The 19,087-nt window shown below is 41.7% G+C and overlaps 1 protein-coding gene across 6 annotated transcripts in view; it reads left to right on the plus strand.

Moving 5' to 3' along the window:
* LOC149317707 (adhesion G protein-coupled receptor B1-like) overlaps positions 1 to 19,087 on the plus strand; it is a 386,998-nt gene that overhangs the window by 270,217 nt on the left and 97,694 nt on the right. The window lies entirely within an intron of this gene.

The raw sequence follows: 19,087 nt of genomic DNA on the forward strand, positions 1-19,087 counted from the left end.
GAAGACAGTTTGGTCTGGATGTGAAATACTGGCCATGGGTGAATTGTGTGTGGGCTTTGTAAAAGAGAGAAGGAGGGAGGGAGACTTTATTTGGTTGTATATACCCCCCCCCCCACCGCCTTTCAAAGAGCTTTAGCCAGCTTTGCTCCTGTCTTAAGCCCATGGCTCCCCTAGAGTGCTCCTCATTCACAGCTTGGTGCCCATCCTCTTGGGCTTCAGGTCTTGCAAGGCCCTTCCAGTAATGCACTCATTTCCTCTCCCTCCTGGAAGAGTGTAGTCCGTCCCAAGAATGGGAGGGTAAAGGAAGATGATGGGGGTGGAGAAAAGGGGTTCCTGGGGAAGGCAGGTTTTCCGAGATGGTTTATTATTAGAAACACTAATGTATTTGGTCCACTAGTTGCCATGGAAACATCTGCACTGAAGTGGCTTTTAAAATGCAGTGTTGTCTACGCTTGCTTGAGCCCGAGGCAGGCCCCAAACCTAACCTTCCCCTGCTTCCTGAGCTGCCAGGCCTAGCAGGATGGGAGAGGTGGGCAAGGAATGCAAGTCTTTGGGGAGGCAGTGTTTTCACAAGGGATCAGAAATGATAGTGAAAAGAAATTCCTGTGAAGGCCTTCGTCCACACGTGGGCATGGTGAAAAAGCTCATGTCTTCTCCTTCACCTTAACTGCTCCTTGGTCTCTTCCTCCTGCCCAACTCATGCCCAGTTCCATGGATGGAAGGATGCATGCATGGAAAGATATTGGTAAGACCCACAGCAAGTTGTAGTTTTATACAAATGAACATCACATCTCTGTCCAAATTAAATGGTAATCACCTCTGATCCCCCCTTTCTTACTTCCCTCTACTTGCCTTTGCTTGTGTTCACATGTAACAATAAACTGTGGTTTGCAATAAACCATGGTTCATTCTACCAGGAGCAATCCAACAGCCTTTGCTTTGCATGCACTGCTCTCCCCTTCACTCTGTATATTTATAGCACAGCGATTCCACTATAGCTGCCACAGTTCTATCCTATGGATTCTTGGGATTTGTGCTTTGACGAGGGATGCTTAGAATTCTCAGCCAGAGATCTGTACTTCCTCATCAAATTTCCCCAAGATCCCATAGGATGCAGCTATGGTAGATACGGGGATTCATAGTGCTATAATTATGAAGTGTGGATGGAACCCACATCTAGTAATTGCTTCCATCTATAGGTGCATCTACCCTGTAGAAATAATGCAGTTGGGCACCATTAAGCGCTGTAGCTTCATCTTATGGAATCCTGAGATCTGTAATTTTACAAGGCCTTTAGCCTTCTCTGCCCAAGAGTACTAGTGCCTCACATAACTACAAATCCCAGGATTCTGTAGAATGGAGCCACGGCAATTAAAGTGGTGTAAAACTGCATTATTTCTACAGTATAGATGCAGATGCAACCTAGGACTAACCACAGCTTCTTGTAACATCTGAATTTGGAATAATGTAGGGGGTTATCTTAACAACAGCCTGCTGAAACAAAGCAACTTCAAACTTTCATTAATTGAAGGTGGCTTGTTTCAACAAACTGTAGTTTAAATGAACCACACTTTAGGCTTTTGACATCACAGTAAACCATACAAGGCCCCGGCAGTTGAAAGGAAGAAAGAACCTGAAAGTCAAAGGTTCGTTGCAGATCATTCCCATATTGACAAACCTGTTTACTATTGCATCCAAATGTAGCATCTCTATGGAATCGCTTTTGTGGCTTTACGCTTGGTCAAATTCTGTTAAACAAGTGTTTGTACTATAGTTTTTTGTGGGTTTTTCAGGCTATGTGGCCATTTTCTAGAAGAGTTTATTCCTGACATTTCACCAGCATCTGTGTCTGGCATCTTCAGAGAATGCTGACCTGTAAGAGAGTGAGTATATATATCCTGTGTGATCCTGGGTAAGGAGAAGTGATTCCCATGTTAATCTGTGTATTCTTCTGTTGTTGATGGCCAGGCCTCAGGGTGGGAAGATATGCAAAAGAGGATTAGTGTCTGCTAATTGGTGATTCCCAGCAGACAATGATCACATATTAGCAGGCACTAATCCTCTTTTGCATATCCTCCTACCCTGAGGCCTGGCCATCAACAACAGAAGAATACACAGATTAACATGGGAATCACTTCTCCTTACCAGGTCAGCATTCTCTGAAGATGCCAACCACAGATGCCGGCGAAACATCAGGAATAAACTCTTCTAGAACATGACCACATAGCCCAAAAACCTATGAGCACTGGTTAGGAGGTTCACTAAGTGTGATCCTGAGTGGTAAGTGCACACTTGTTGCACATGTGTTTGCCTAAGCAGGGACGTAGCCATGGGGGGGTCCTTGGGGTCCGGACCCCCCCTTCTGTTAGATACAATGAAAGGTGCGTGCCGCCACGCCATCGCACCCAAGCCCCATTATAATGGTGGCACTTAGTCTGGACCCCCCCTTCCCAAAATCCTGGCTACGTCCCTGGCTCAAGGGTGAAATCTGATGTTACAGCATAGCTGCAATTGTATAATTTTATTCTATGCAGGTGGTAAGATCTCATCTTCTGGCTCTCCTGTTCTTGATTTTAAAAGCACATTGCTTACCACTCCAGAAATCTTGTACTATCCTGTAATCAGACAAATTCCCCTTATTTTGTTCTAGTTGTCATGTACCTTCAAGATGACTTATAAAAACCTTATTATAGGGTCTTTCTGGCAAGTTTTATTCCAAAGGGGTTTGCCATCACCATCCTCTAACGCTGGGAGAGTATGACATGCTTAAGATCATTCAACGGGTTTCCATAGATGAGTGACGAATCAATCCCTGATCTCCTTGAGTCCTAACCCAGTAGTCATAGAATCATAAAGTTGGAAGAGGCCCCAAGGACCATCCAGTCCAACCCTATTCTGCCATGCAGGAAAACATGCTCAGAGCAATCCCAAGAAATAGTTATCCAGCCTCTGCTTAAAAACCTCCAAAGATGGATACTCTACCACACTCCAAGTCAGTATATCCCACCAGCAAGAGATTCTTTCTAATGTTGAGGTGGAATCTTTTTTCCTTTACTTTGAATCCATTGCTCTGTATCCTAATCACTGGAGCAGCAGGAAGCAAGCTTGCTCTGTCGGCAATATGACATCCTTTCAAATACTTAAACATGTTTATCATGTCCATCTCTTCCCCAGGCTAAACACAACCAGCTCCTTAAACTGCTCCTCATAAGGCATGGTTTCCAGACCTTTCACCATTTTGCTTGTCCTTTTCTGGACATGTTCAGAGTACAACACCCTGCTGTCTCTATACCCATAGTATTGCCTTATATCTGATCTAATTAATGTATTCTCCTCAGCACAAGATAATCAAACATGTTTTATTGGGACTAGAAATACATGGATTAGCTTTCTCCACCATGTCCTTCAGTAGCTCAGGTTATTTGGAACCACAGAGAGGTCCTTGCCTCTAGGGCCAAGGTCAGTCAAATGTGTTTGTTTGAGGTCATAGATCCCTCCAAACTCCTTGCATTGCTATTTTTCTGGACAACGAAGTGTGAGTTGTCTGCCACAGACCCCTTTCACACTTCATAATTGTTTCACTTTCATCACACTTTAACTGGCATGGCAACATCATATAGAATCCTGGGTTTTGTAGTTTGGTGAAACATTAAAGCACCCTGGGAGAGTTTTTGAAATACTTCACAAAATTACATGTACCAGGACAGAACATACACAGGACAGAAACATTAAAATCATATCAAATACTTCTTTTTCATAACTTGCAACTACTTCTGGGTCTTTTGTTTGGGGGTGGGGTTGGAATGTTTGGCAATATATGCGTCCTTCAGAGCATCTTGGAGCAAAAAATGAACCTTTGGATCAATCACTATTGCACAATACTGCTCTATTACAAATGTGGTACTGATTCACGCAATCTGTTTCTTAGAAGGGCTGCAAAGAGGGCTTTTGAAGTGTGGATTTGAGAATGGACTATATGAAGCATAACTTGGGTTTGCAAATATGCCCATCAAGTACCTTAGTTGGGATATAGGATTACGTGTGGGTTTCTGTTGCATGGAGGTGTTTGCAGGTTCTTATTGTTGGGATCTTCTTTGTAAAGAGGTTAGTGATTTTGGTCTGTGTATGTTACTTGATCAAGATGATTAGGAAAACAATTGATCAAGTAGTTTTTGTCAAACTTTGGAAGCCATTTTCAAAACAATAAGGGGACTTTGAACCTTCAGTATGTTAGAGCTACATTGAAGTTGAGCAGAATCTTGTTGATGTCTTACACATGTGTAAATTCCCCAACAGAAGCTATTGTCTAAAATGGAATGGCTATATTCAGTTCAGAGTCTGTAAAGCAGAGTTGAACATCCACATATAAAGTTGCACATTACACATGGCTACACTATGGACCCTGTGACTGAATGTGCATGGATATTCATGTACATTTAGTTGTACATTCAGTTGCAGATTTGGTGGCTTGGTCCAGTTTTGCAATGCTACCATTCAACACAAAGGTTTTGTCATGAAATTAATTCATAACACTGCATGGGGAGAATTAGAATTGTACAATGGCTTTGGTTAATCTGCTGTTTGGAGAAAACAAGAGACTTGAATGAGACAAATTGTGATCAGCATTCTAGTCCTCATTTATTTCTTGTTTCAGCCATAGATTTCATGATTGTTGTGATTCAGAAAGAGATCAATATGGGACAAGAATCAGATAATGGTGCCCTGCTTCTCATTCTCAGAAGAAGTCTTAGAGAAGCTCTGTCCTACCGTGATCAATTTTTGCAGGAAAATGAGAGAGGCCCTTCTTGGTCGCTGCTTCTAGGCTCCTGAAATCTAAGACAGAAAAAGAAGGGAGCAGATGAGCTTCATCTCTACTTTCTTTCTGCTGGTTGGCAAAGGCATTTTAATACAGTCAGGCTTTTAGTTTATACACAGATTTAGTTGCTGGAGTAAATGTGAATGGGGTGGGTGCTGTTTATTTTATTGATGCATTTTTTAATTGATGGGCTTTATGCTCCCATTACACTTTTCCATTTTATCTCTATTTTATTATTAACTTTCCTGAGCTCTATTAGTGTGAAAGGGGGGCTGTCAAGTTAATGCACACATAAATGTTTCATTAGTGGAGGAAGCAGCAACTAGTAATGCTCTTGATCTTCTTGAGAATTCTGCATAGAAGTGTGAGCTCCTATTCCTTATCTTTCCCCGATGCTCATTATGTTCCCTTTACACTTCATGGATGTCCCTGGAGCAGCTCCACTCATGTAATTGTGCATCTTCACTTTAAATGCTTTGAGCAGCTGCACAGAGATAGAAGCATGTTAACATGTTGGCGAATCTGATCTGAATTTTAGTATAGTAAACAATCTATTTGCTGAAGGTATGATGGGGAAGTTTTCAGACCAAACTTTAAAGGTGATGTCCAAAATGCCTAAATACCTAAAGCTGCCAGTTCCTCTATGATCTTGAAAGCCAAGTAGGGTCAGCCCTGAATAGTACTTGGATGGGAGATCACCAACAAATATTGGGTGCTGTAGGCTAAAATTCAGCGGCAAGAACTGGCAAAACCACCTCTGAGGTCACCTGCTGACTTATGGTAACCCCATGGATTTTATGGGGTTTTCTTAGGCAAGGAATTCTCAGAGGTGGTTTTGCCGGTTCCTTCTTTCAGTCCTGTCCTAACCAATTAAAAACTACATTGCCTGAAAATCATGCTGGAAAAAAATATTGGGAAAGTAGTGTTGGAGGACTTTGAGGGACTGACAGGGTCTTCAGGGGGCACAAACTTAGGGTCCACAGGGTGAATGTAACCCCTGCACTGGCATAACCAATAATGAGATGCTGGGAAAGTGCAGAATGAGGCAAGCCTGTTGATTGTTGGATTGAAAGTGGATTCCCTGCACAGTCTTAATTACAAAGTTTTAGGTTATGAAGAATATAGGAAGTTGACCTATGGGCTGTTTAGGCCATTTGCTAATCCACCCACATATTGCTTATTCAAAGGGCAAGGAATTGGTCATCCTCTAGACACTGCTGAACTACAATCCCCATCATCCCTCTATGGACAGGATCCAACATGTATTCTCAAATTCTCACACTGACAGATGTGAACAGATAGGTCTGATAAAATGTTTGAAAAGTGAGAAGAGTTGTTACTTTTTTTAAAGCACATATTTCAAATGTGTTTCACAATAAACATTGCCCAAACATGCTTTAGTTAATGAGGGCTGGAAGATATGCAAGCAATGCTTTTGTTGTGTCGTATCTTCAAGTCATTTCTGACATATGGCAACCCTAATGCAAACCTATCATGGGGTTTTCTTGGCAAGTTTCTTCAGTGGGGGTTTGCCATTGACATCATTGCATTGCCATGCAAGCAAAATGCCCAAGTTTAAAAGGAAAAGACTGGACACAGAAGTGGGAAATGGGGAAGATCCAGATGTGGACTTTATAGATTAGAGATGGAAAAGTCCCCTGGAAAGGGGGAAAGTTTTCACCCTTGTGCACCAGCGATGGTGGGAAGAACTGACACATCACCAATGAGAAGGAAGTGACATTGTGTCACTTCTGATTCCTTCCTGGAGCCAATTTTGTGAGATTTTTCAGTGGTTTTGCACAGAGCTGAAAATCATTAGAGGGCTATATAAGCAAATCACCACATCTGGAGATGGCTTGTGAAATTATGTTAAGGCCCAATCTTTATCCCGAAATTGCTAACTTTCTTTTTTTAAAAAAAAAAATGGGTAGACCAACTTTGGGGATTGATCACAACACATTGGGTAAAATTTAGTTGAAATGTGGTTGGTATTCTTATCTTGACAAAAACGTAATGATGTGAATTAATAAAATAATAATAAAACTTTATTTATATACCACTTTTCCAAAATGATCAAAGTGGTTCACATCATTAAATAACTATTACAATACAGAATAAAATAGACAATTTAAAAACATCATATAAACAGTCTTGAACATCTTAATCTAATCACGGTCCATCATCTTGAGGTAGCTTCTGTGTGGAGATAGTTTTCTCTAACAAGAGTCAGGAGGGTATGCTAAACGGAAGAGATGAGTTTTTAAGGATTTCTTGAACACGTCCAAGGTGGAACTAAGGCAGATCTCTTCCGGGAGTTTGTTCCAGCAATTCGGAGCTGCCACTGTAAAAGTTCTTCGGTGAGTTGTATCTAGTCTCACCTTAGGATACTCCAATATGTACTTCCCTGATGTTCTGAGAGTGTGAGGCGGATTGTGTAGGGAAAGGCGTTCTCTCAAGTAACTCGGGCCCAAGCCATATAGGGCTTTATAGGTAATAACCAACACTTTGTACTGAGCCTGGAAGAGCTTTCTTTGGGACAGTCTTGAGAATTGATTAATTGATTGGTAAGAGAGTTCATTTGATTGAAATGGGAGTCCCAGGGTGCATGTACACTGTAGAAATAATGCAGTTTGACACCACTTTAACTGCCATGGTTCCATCCTACAGAATCCTAGGATTTGTGGCTTTGTGGGGCACCAATAGAAAAGGCTAAAGACTTTGTAAAACTACCAATCCCAGGATTCCATAGGATGGAGCTCCAGCACTTGAAGTGGTGTCAAACTGCATTATTTCTAGCGTGTACATGCATCCCCACTTACTGTGTACTACTTAATACAGCAAAGAAATTGATAGTAGTAAACTGCCTTACTTAGATGAGTATCTTTAAAAAAAACTTTGGGGCGGGTTACACACTGCCATTAAAGTATGCGTGGAGTGTGTACTAGGGTTAGGGAGGTGCGGTGCTTCCGCACCTCCCTAACCCTAATACGCACTCTGCGCGTAAAAAATGACGGCGGCCGTTCAAGACGGCCGCCGCCATGAGGACGTCACGGCCGCGCCACCTCTATACGGGGCGGCGCGGACGTGACGTCCTCGCTCCGCGCCAGGGCGCCTAGTGCGCCCTTAGTGCGGACCAGGAAGGAGGTCCATTTCAGAGCTCCTTCCAGGTTTGCGGCGCCGCGTTGCGTTGCTGGGCGCAGCCTTCAGACGGCTGCGCCCAGCAAAGCAAGGGAGAAAGGGGCCAAGCAGCCCCTTTCTCCTCCTCCCCGCCACTGCGGGGTGTCCTTGGGGCTTAAAGCCCCAAGGACACCCCTTTTCAGGCTGCGGGGAAGCGGCGTTTTGCTGCTTCCCCGCAGCCTGAAAAGCGGCGGATCGGGGCCTCAGTGGCTGCCGTTCTAGCAGCTGAGGCCCCGATACACCAGGGAAAGGGGCAGGTACAGCCCGCCCCAAATAGGCGGTCTGTAACCCGCCATGGAATTTTCCAAACGGTGGTATCTAAAGTTGTGTTTTTTAAAAATAAAAATAATATTATTCATAATATTCAGAACAAGGTTTGAGTAAGCGCAAAGAATTATTTTGCTTTTAAATAGTGCTACTCAGAAATCAAAGCATCGCAATAACCCTAAAAGGCACCATGCAAAAATGCACACACATATAAACACACATACATACGATTTAATGATTTTCCTACTTTTCTATATCTGGTTTGGATAGCCAAGTAAATTTCACTGATGGTGCAGTCCTATGTTTACTCAGAAGTAAGTTATGTAGGTTTTATGCACCCCTAGATACCGGCACAATCTTTGGTCACTTTCAGTGAGATAGGATTTCCCATTCTTAAATCATTGACTAGCTACTACAATCATTTCCAGATGGATGGATAGAGGGAGGGAGGGAGGGAGGGAGGGAGGGAGGGAGAGACAGACAGACAGACAGACAGACAGACAGACAGACAGACAGACAGATCTGACAGCCAGATGCCGATGGAAAGTAAATTGATTAGAAGCTATGTTTTGGGGAAACTGCCTGCCAAAGCAGGAGTACAATATCCTCTTTCCAAATCTAATCTGTCAGACTCCACTCATCCCTAAATACTACTACAATAGAGATGACACTGTCTATTTGCAGTTCTGCTGAATAGGCAGCAATGCAAACCTTGAAGCGATATTGTAGCTTCAGCTCCTTTTATCTACAATCAAAACTTTCATCCCTTTTTTCTTTACTGTTCACCAGTCACTCTCTCTCTCTCTCTCTCTCTCTCTCTCTCTCTCTCTCTCTCTCTCTCTCTCTGTGTGTGTGTGTGTGTGTGTGTGTGTGTGTGTGTGTCTGCAATAGGTGCCCAAGAAAGCTATTTTTGTCTCAACAGAATATTTAGTGGATGTGATTAGTGGTCACTGAAAGCTTCCATCCAAGTGGTGTGGTGACTCCTTTTGAGATGTTGGTCCCTACTATAAACTGAGCTGTCAGAAGTGCTGAACCTAGTTTGTGGACCAGAGCCTTGGATAGCTCCTAAAACATGTGCCTAAACTTAGAGTTGGATTCATTGTTCCATTGACATGAAAATCACTGGATGCCGGTGGACTTGATTCAAGAGTCTATAGGATGTTCATTAGAGTCATCACGGATTTAGTTTATGCAGTGTGTATGTGTATATGTATGTGTGTTTGGGGAAACATATCACACCACTCTTAGTGTTGCCTGCTTATTTCCCCACAAGTATGGGGGATTTATTTATTAATGTATTAGGATTATGTCATACTCTTCATCCAAGGAAAATGGATGGGGTCTACCCCAGGACTGAGAAGAGTGTGGGCCTTGGGCTGCATATTTTGGCTCTATAGCTGCTTTTATGGTCCGATTTTCCTGAACTGCTCTTTTTCTGACCAGAAAGTGAACTGTCCCACCAGGCGAGCAATTGATATTTTTAAACATGTTGTACAGTTAGATATCAAGCCATTATAAATGCCTGTTTTAATACTTCTGGACACTTCTGGATTGGGGGGGGGACTGCATATGGTTTTTGCATTTCTCCCAGTCTTTGTGGCCCCTAGACCCACCAAAGTTCCCCCCCCCCTGGATTTACCCCATATCATCTTAATAGGAACCTAGTAAATTCACTTGGACCTATGAGAGCAAGTGGTCCAAAGTCACTTTCATTCAGTTCATTTCTGAATGACCCTGGAAGCTGATCCCAACCAGCCAAAAGCCCTTTGTTTAAGGTTCACCTGCAAGGTTCATAGCAGTGTAGTGCTGAAGGGGGAACAGAGTGTGTACAGGCATGCTGTCCAAGCACTTAGTTGTGTTAGCAAAGAAAACATGAATGTTGCTGCAGAGAAAAAAAACATTTTCTGTAGATGCAATACACACACACACATGGCTTGAATCTTCTTGGTATTCTAGATGCATGTAAATTCCTGTACATGTGCATTTGTACTTTTTTTGCCCATGGCATAATAGTCATATTTCATTCATAGTTGTGTAACCAGAGTTTTGCAGGTGTGTTACACATGTGGTTGTGCAATCTTGGACGGTGTATAAATATTCTCCACTTTGTTTTCAATTTATCACTTGCTTCTCTGGGATTATGGAACCAGCCATTGCCCATTCCCCATTGCACCAGGGGACAATTAGGAACCACATGAGCAGATGCACAAGCAGTTCTACAATGTGGACATTCGGCAGAAAAGTGCAAAAGCACAACCACCATTTAATCATGTGAGCCTAGATTTAGAATACACAAGCATGATGTGGGATCTTTGCCTCTGTGTCAGGGAGTTTGCACAGAATAAGATCATTATCGCATCAGCTTCATATCTCATGGCAATCCTATTATGAAAGGAAATAGGGACATACCACTTTGGAAAAGTATGTTATCACACCTTTCTTCTTTCCCATGACTGCATTACCTGGAGGGTGTGATGAGCCTCTTCACTTCAATTATGTAATTACAGCCACCATTGCAGGTGCCATGAAGAAATGTGCCAGGAAAACTCCATTGTAATTTTGCCTTAAGGTCGCCATAAGTCAGAAATGACTTGAAGGCACACAGCAACAACAAATACAAACACAGCAAAGTTTGTTTGTTTGATTTTAAATGGCAGGCATGGAGTTAGCCTGCTTTGGAATTGCTAGTGAGAGAGAAGAGGAGAATCAGGCCTATCTTGCCACATGACTGCTGTAAGGTGAAAATTGAAGTGAAAAGTCTTTTTACACTATAATAGTTGTGTGATAATAGTGAGATTGGGAGTTCATTGATGGGTTTTGCCTATCAATGCAAAGGTTCATTACAGTAAGAGAGTGTTAGCAGGATGGACATGGCATCTGAGAAATACTGGCCAAATACACTTTTATCCTGTTAAAATTCTGCTTCTTAGCTTCATGTACTAAAGTCTTAAGTCTTGAAGTGGACTTTTTAGCAGCAGAGGGAAAATTGGTTAAATTATCTGTTCTCACCTACAAGTAGAAAATGAATGAAGATTTATATCCTTAGTTCCAACCAAATAAGCCGTTGCAAACCAATCTCAAATTCAGAGCAGTTGGCTGTAAGCCAAACATAGGCAGCCTATATTTTGTAAGATCAGGGGGAGAAACTTGCAGTGTGTTTGGAGTTCCCAAAGCAAAATAGCTTTGCTGCTGTTCATCAGCAACTGAGGATCATTCCCAGAGCTCATTTGCATTGCTAAAAACCTGGTTCAGCCTACTAGTCTCCTGTGTGTTACCTCTGATTTTGCATGGGCCAGATTTCAGTACATCACAATGTTTCTCCCAATTTTGTGTGTGTGTATGTGTGTGGAAGGGTGTTGGCAGAATATTGGCAGTGAAGCTATTTTCCTGCTTCTGAATTTTAGAGGTCAATGTATGATTTGGGAGGATGGGGAGAACTTACCATAGAGTTTGAATGCTCTATTGATCTGGTGGTTGCTATATATGATTTACCAAGGACTTAATTCTGAGGTGCTGGGTGAGGCACAGCATAAAAAATAGCCAATGAAGGGGCACTCCTTGGAATTGAAAATGCTGATCACAACTGACCAGAGCTTTGAAAAACTGAATCATCCCCCTTCCCTTAACCTACTCACTGTAAATATTGCTGAAATGGCCCACATGAGTTGGAACCCTGTGAATTCAGACACAGACTGAGAATAGGGGATTTGGGACTAGAGATGTCTTTAACACCCTTTCCGAGTGTCTCTGTTACTGCACTGTGGAAGTAAGGAAATAGCTCCATTTAAATTTCACAACTGTTGAAAGTGGAGTGTCTCTAGTTTACAATTTTGGGGATGACGATATCAAAGAATCTTTCAGACATGGTTAGAAACTGCCTTTTGGGGAGACTGCAACTTCTTGTTTAATTGGCTACACTGACTGGGGATTCTGGGAGTTATCATCCAAGCCTCTGGGGATTAGGATAATCTCCTTAAATAAATCACTTTGTCACACAAATTATAGCCAATGCTGTTTCTGTTTGTCAAAAGGACAACGTTCTTTTTTACTCCAAAGCTGTAGTAATCTACAGTTAATTGGATGCACAGCAAAATACTCCAAGTCCTCCTGAGGCCCACTTCTAGAATTGGAAGAGACCACAAGAACCATCCAGCCCATCCCCCTGTCATATAGGAATTAAGGTACTCCCAACAGATGACATACGTCCTCAAGGTGCATCTACACTGTAGAAATAATGACGTTTGACACCACTTTTAACAGACATGGTGCCATAACATAGAATCCCAGGTTTGGTAGTTTCGCAAGCCAGCAGCTTGCAAAATTCAAACCCCAGGATTCCATAGGATGGAGCTACAGTACTTACAGTGGTGTCAAACTATGATTTCTACAGTATAGATGTGCCCTGAGTTTAAAAACCTCCAAAGATTAAGAGTCCAGCACACTCCAAGGCAGTGTATTCCAATGTCAAACAGCCCTTACTGTCAGGAACTTCTTCCTAACATTTAGGTGGAATCTTTTTTTCTGTAGTTTACATCCATTGCTCCGTCACCTAGTCTCTGGAGTAGCAGAAAACAAGCTTGCTCCTTTTTCCATATGGCATCCTTTCAAATATTTAAACATGACTATAATGTTGCCTCTTAACCTTCTCTTCTCCAGGCTAAACATATCCAGCTCCCTAAACTGTTCCTCATAGGTTTTCAGCCCTTTGCAGTGACCTTAACAAAGTGAGTTACAATGCATCAGTTAGATTTACACCATCATCACTCCTTAACAAGATGCCAGCTATTGTCTTTTTGATGGGTCGGGCAGATGGTGCACATTAAATCCTTTCTTTTGCTGAAGGAAGAAGTGGAGGACTTGTTGCTATAGGCCTGCTTCATATCTATTATCTCATCTGGAACACTTGTCCTCTTAATCATATATATATATATATATATATATATATATATATATATATTCCACATGGGAGAGAATGAAGGGTTAGCTTTATGTTTCTGGGGTCCTTGATGGAAAGCAACTTCAATTAGCCCTTCTCTTAATACAGAGGAAAATGTGGTCCATGGGTCTTATACAGTTCCCAGTCCCCTTTTTGGTCCTGAGTGCCCCCAGCACTCCTCCACAAGCCCCCAAATTCCCCATTTCCATTTTTTTAGGCTGTGTTTCAACCCCCAGATCACCAAAAGTGTCTCAAAGTGCTGCAAGAAAAGACCTTTTTCTACTGACAGCCAATGTTAAAATATTAATTCAGTTTTGATATCGTTATCAAAACAGGAATAGAAACCTGTTAATTACTATTAGTTTTGTTTTCTTATTCAGCAAGGAGAAAAATACAAAAAACATGTACCCTTCCATGTGAGGATGATACAGGCAAAGAAAACAGGTATTCCTATACCTCTGTGGTGCCTTTCTTAAGTGTTTCCCCAACTGCTTCCTTTCAAGAGTATTTCTTTAAATTCGAAATCCTTGAAAAAGAGCAAAAAGTATTCTTTCAGATAGGAGCCCACCTTCAAAGTGACTGGAGAAAGGCTTCCAAGAAGGATTTAAGCCAATCCTGCATCACTTGACACTGTAAAAATAGGTTTAAAGAGATGTGTCGAGTGTTCTGCTTTTCTACTAACACTTTTTAGAGAAAAGTGATGCACAACCAGAACGAGACATTGAGGCACACTTGTGCTCATCTCTGTCTTCCATGTTATCAACAGACTTGGTAACCAATCAATGAAATTATGAGACCACGCACAAAGCTTGGATGGAAATATGGGCCATTTTATTTAACTATCCTTATTTAGTTCTTCCTTGGGATGTGCAAAGGGGATGTGCACTCTTGGGATGCGCAACCTAGTGGAAGAACAGCTGGGGCAGGTGGTCTCTATAAGACCTCCTCCCTAGCTTTTCCTTAGCCTCTGAGAGAACACAAAAGCTGGGTTGCCCTCCAGTTGGCCATTTACTGAATGGACAAGCTGAGGATCCAGCCCCCATGTCACATGACCTCTAGTAACTACTAAAGCCTCAAGCCAGCCCCATGGAGAGCCACTTTCCCCACCCCTGGATCATAGAACAGGCAGTTCCTGAATCCTATTCTCCACCAAATGCTTGCCATATGTGTTCACCAGACTCTTACTTTCTCCCCCTGACAAACTACCTGCCAAGTGACCAATAATTTTAAGACACTACCATGTGCCAGATCACCAAATCACTTATCAATAGTATCAACAGGCCAAAAAAAAATGTAAAGGGAAAAAAATATCTATCTAGTCCCAAAGCAACTAGAGATTTTATACTGTGACAGAGGTGGGAGAGTGGGCCAATGAAAAAGCCAGAAAGAAAGAGAAGAGAGGCAGCCTGGGCTTTAATACCTCCGTCTCAGCCCCCTATTTTCCCAATGTCATGGTGCATGCGCATGATGTGTTTTATTGTGGGTTCTGCTCATTGGAGCGGCCAGGAAAGCATTTCTTCCACCCGTCGCACTACACAGCATTGGGGAGAAACCAGATTCCCCTAAAATCCCTGGCTGGCATTGTAGTTCTGGAGCTGCAGAGCCATGTTTTCAAGTAATGTGCTTGTCCTTCCAGTCAGTTGATTGAAATTCCACCTCCACCCGAGGCAGGATGCCTTTAACATCTTTGCAGAGAGCAGTCAGGGCTTTTTGGTCTACTCGGTACTTCTCTCCACATTGATTAATGCACCCCAGTAGTAATTAGCTTACTAGGCTGTCAACTTGTCAGACCACATTGATTTCATTCAGGCCTTGTTAATTTCTCCTCCCTCTGGCAATTTCACCCCAGCAGCAACCTTTGCTCCTGACAATTTGGCAGCAGGCCCTCCTCTTTAAGAGAGGTGGGAAGCAGAGCTGGGTCACTCAACATTGCTGGAAGTGGGGAGGGATGTAATTCTTCCCTAACTTTCTTCTTGAAGGAAGCCACAAGTAATTTTAGCCATTTCCTTAGCACCGTGGAAAAAGGCTTTGGGAAGGACACAGTTTTCAAAGCCTTTTCACAATTTTGGACGTTTTCTGCACAAAATTCAACATTTTCTCTGTAAGAAACAGCATGTTCTGCCCAGAAAACAATATTTTTGCATACAAATATTATTTCCTCCACAGAAAATGCTTTTTCCTAGACAAATCAACCATTTGCAAATTGTGTACAGAATAGATTTTGAACTGTGAAGATTCCAACAAATCCAGAATTCATCTTGTCTCTATGTGAGTATATAAAGGGGGGGGGGGGGTAATTTTTAAAAAATATTTTCAACTATCCTTTGTATTCCTAGATGTATCACTGGATGCATTCTGGGGCACCTGTTGCTGCTGCTGCTGCTGTTGTTTTCCGTTCCATATTAAAAACCCGGGGTACAAGATTGGGATAAAAAAGAACAAATCATAGTACCCGGAATGCACTGTATATCAATGCATGAAAAATGTATTCATATTTTCATCAATGTTGATAGATTATCTACCAACAGATGTTCCAACTATTTCATTTCATCTCAGTTTGTCTTATTTATATCCAACTGACTAGATGACCCAACCGACTTACTGCATATTTCAGTTTTATCATAAGTCATTTGTGTGGTCTTTTTTTTTTTCTTTTTGAGTCACATGCAACTTCAGTGGTGTCTTTGGCATCACTTCTTGCCCACAGTTCATTGATAAAAGTGACAATAGAACATATTTGGCTGAGATCCTACAACATGGAGAGGTTATGCTGCGTTGTGGTATACCATCTCATTACAGAATGATAGCATTGAACCACCTATGTGCAACTAAGAATTCAGTACACAATGGGCAACAATTCACAGTGTACAACAATGTGCAATTGCCTTTGTTTCCTTCAGCTGAATAAGGCCATTATGCATCAGCCCAAATGTCCACCTGCTTGCATAAGGGAAGACACCAACAGGATGATAGCTATTGTGTTCAAGAAGCTAACCAGTGTTCTCAAGATTTTGGGGGGATATGTATCAGCACCAAGGATAGTTCCTTTAATATTCCTGCTAAAACCCAAAGTGACTTTAGAAACCTGCTGATATCAGAGCTGCCAGCCCCTTCTGGTCAAAGATAACAATTGAAAGGTGTCTATCTTCAGCTCTTAAATTTCATATTCTAAGCCCTTATCAATTCTGGTTCTTATTTGGCAGTTCACTTTCCCTAAAGCTACCATTTCCACTTGGTATTTTCTAACCCTGCTTTCTAGGTGCATTTTTTCCTTTTAAAAAAATTACAATAAAGGGCAAGCATACAGTCTGTTGTTTGGATAGCATTCCACACTTCATTGACAGCTGGTTCCCAACAAGGTTGACATTTCTCACAGGATCAACACAAGCTGGGATCCTTTCCCCTCCCTTGCATGCATCCTCCATCCCAGCCCCCTCTCTTTCTTTCTTGCTCTCCACTTTGCCTTTCGATGATGAAGCCACAACTGCACTCAAGTATCATGAATGCTGTTGGAATGAAGACCTTTTTGGGTTGGCCCATAAAGCTTAGAAAGGGTCATTAGGCACCTTTGATAAACAATCACATTAACCAACAAGAAACAGTGCATCTGTAGACCCCAATGGTTGAGCCAGGGCATTGCCGGAAGGCTGAAAATGTTCCCTTTTGCATTGAAATCCCCAGAATCCACCAGCCAGCATAGCCACTGAACATGATGTCCAGTGACTGTAATGATTTGGAGATTCTGGGAGCTATAGTCTCCAAAAGTATTGCTTCCACAAGATGATATTTCTGTGCAATTTTTTTTTCTAAGTCTGTCTCATCCTGTTTTTCTCAGAGAGTCTGTTTTTGTATTGTTGTTTTTTAGTAAACACAAAAACTTCCACCAAGATATGTATTTTGAACATGTTTTTATCTCTCAGAATGCTTGGTCCTAAATATAGTTCCTCTCCAAACATGCATTCATCTTTTCTCTCAAAATATAGAATGTTTTGATGAATTATGATACATTTGTTGGAGGTTTGAGCTATGACTGAACATTGAAGAGGTAGAAAAGCTCCTTGATAATAAAGATAGTCTGGAAGATGTGGGAACAAACATCAGTTTGTTTTGTAGCATGCAAAGATCATAACATAGTTATATATTGTAGAGCTTGCGGGGGGGGGGGGGGGATTGCCTGTATTGTCAACAAAAAGACTATTTTGGGTTCAGTAAAAGTAATGTTTCCAAGCTAGATATTTTAGGATCTTGGCCAGAGCAAAAGACAGGCAGGTAATAAAGTAAAAAGAGTACTTGATATTATTCATAACCTGAACATGCTTCAAAACTGATAATCCCCAGACATCCCACTCCTCACTTTTTGTGTGCAATGTGGATTTTACAGATGCCCAAATCTGTCACTTCTGCCTTCTCTCCCTTGAATTTTTCCTCAGTGTCAAGTTCTTTCCATTCCATTTTTGACAACATTTGTAAATTTTGATAAACTCTTATCAAAACTTATTGATCCAAAGATTTATCCTCAGTGATTCCTTATTATCCTGGAGAGAAGTGACAAGTGGAGTGCTTCAGGGTTATGTCCTGGATCTAGTGTTGTTCAATAAATTGGTAAATGATTCCGATGAAGGAACAGGGGAGTGTGAAGTCGAAGGCAAAACCACAAAAATCTATGAACAGAGGAGTGTTCATCAAATACAGCACCGAAGTTAGTGATGATCGAGGGTCTAGAAACCAAGGACTATGAGAGTGCTGAGTATGTTAGGTTTGTAGGAAAAGAGTGAGTATGACAGCTATCTTCTAATATCTAAAGGGCTGTCATGTCGGCATTTTCAGCTACTTTAGAGTACAGGACCTGAACCAATGGATTCGAAGTACCAGAAGGGAAATTACAACTAAACGTTAAGAAGAATTTCCTGATGCTAAGAGCAGTTTGATAGTGGAATGGACTACCACAAAAGATGGTGGACTTTCCTTCACTGGAGCTCTTTAAACATAGGATGGAGGACTATGTGTACAGAGTTGGGCTAGATAACCCTTTAGCCTTCTCACATCTGAAGAGATGTCATGTGGAAGATGGAATGAGCTTGTTTTCTGCTTCTCCAGAGTGTAGGACCTGAACCAATGGATTCAGGTTACAAGAAAGCAGATTATAACTAAACACTATGAAGAAGCTCCCGACTGTAACAGTTGGTCAACAGGGAAATGAAAAAATCTTGGAAGCCGATAGACTCTTTTTTGTTGGCTATTTATAAACAGAAGTTGGGCAGTTACTTCTCAGGGATGTTTTGGCTGTGGATTCTCACCGAGCGTTGGACTTTCCTTCCAAATTTACAGTTGTATGGTTCTATGGAAAAACAAACTAACCATTTGCACAAGGCAAATTTAATCAATACAGCTATTCCAGTATGGAGAGAACTAGGTTGCTGAAGACCATCCTGTTCAGAGAAGCGTTCCCAGGCATTGCATAACTGTCACTTGCTATTTGATGTTCTTTTGTTGCCTGTTTTATGGAATCATTTCCTGTATTGCTATGTATTTTATATGTATTATCCTACTATAGAGGCCCCTTCCCCACCCCCACTCTCTTCTCCTTTTGTGTCGTGTCTTTTTAGATTGTAAGCCTGAGGGCAGCGAACCGCCCAATTAAAAAGATTGCATGTACAGCGCTGTGTAAATTTACAGTGCTTTATAAATAAAGGTTAATAATAATAATAATAGGTTCTGCCTGCCTGCCTGCCTGACATATAATGATGAGAAGCTTTGTTTCAAAAAACAAAGAGTTGAAACCCTAGTTCAGCACTATCCTATGGAGGGATTCAAAGCCATGTATCTAAGAGCTAAACACTCAAAGTCCCCGGCCCCATGGGCCAATATTTTAGTTTCTTTTTCTCACACTT

This window comes from Sceloporus occidentalis, unplaced genomic scaffold (genome assembly GCF_023333645.1).
Source record: "Sceloporus occidentalis isolate IW3139 unplaced genomic scaffold, rSceOcc1.0.p SCAF_3, whole genome shotgun sequence".
In the NCBI taxonomy this organism is placed as follows: domain Eukaryota; kingdom Metazoa; phylum Chordata; class Lepidosauria; order Squamata; family Phrynosomatidae; genus Sceloporus; species Sceloporus occidentalis.